At 45.2% G+C, this 787-nt stretch overlaps 1 pseudogene; it reads left to right on the forward strand.

Moving 5' to 3' along the window:
- Positions 1 to 222: 222 nt before the first annotated feature.
- LOC130343347 (U2 spliceosomal RNA) lies at positions 223 to 385 on the forward strand (annotated as a pseudogene).
- The last annotated feature ends 402 nt before the right edge of the window (positions 386 to 787 follow it).

A 787-nucleotide genomic window follows, 5' to 3' on the forward strand; every position in this document is an offset into this window, starting at 1 on the left:
ATATATATATATATATATATATATATATATATATATATATATATATATCGAGGCCGGACGAAGCGCTAAGTATGCAAAATTACCAGTGATCGCCTTCTGAACGCTATGCAGCAGTGACCTACCGAGTCGCATTTTCTTTTGCTAATTACCCCGCACATATATATATATATATATATATATATATATATATATATTTATTGGGGCATGTAGGGAGAATGAGGTATCGCTTCTCGGCCTTTTGGCTAAGATCAAGTGTAGTATCTGTTCTTATCAGGTAGTCCACTAGTAGGAATGGATCGCTACATGGAGGAGCAGATGTACTGGGGTGTTCTGGGGCTGGCGCCACGTAACTGAAGGGACCTGATCCTTCTAGGTCTCGCCATGAGGCTGGGAGGGTCTAGAACCAAGGTGCTTTTGTGCCTCGGGGAGTGGTGACCCTGAGGTGCCGAAACTCACTGGGTGTTATAACTCACTGAGTGAACGCATTGCACCACACACTCTTCACCTTTGGCACTCACCCTTGGTATCCCGGCCTTCTGGCTAGGATCAGGGAAATCTTTTTTAGATCCGGCCGGATGACCGGGCCGCACATCTGCACTCATCCACTTATTTTTTATTAATTTTTTTGTGTCACTGTGCACTTTTATATATTTGTTTTTGTACACAAGATTTGTCAGGATGTGCTAGCCCTCCTGGCGGTCTAGGGGAGGTGTGTGCGGCCATCAGGTTCCTCACCTGCCTGCAACCCCTGCGCATCTTGTCTTTGGCCGAGATGCCACCAGTATAT

The sequence above is a fragment of the Hyla sarda genome, chromosome 1 (genome assembly GCF_029499605.1).
Source record: "Hyla sarda isolate aHylSar1 chromosome 1, aHylSar1.hap1, whole genome shotgun sequence".
In the NCBI taxonomy this organism is placed as follows: domain Eukaryota; kingdom Metazoa; phylum Chordata; class Amphibia; order Anura; family Hylidae; genus Hyla; species Hyla sarda.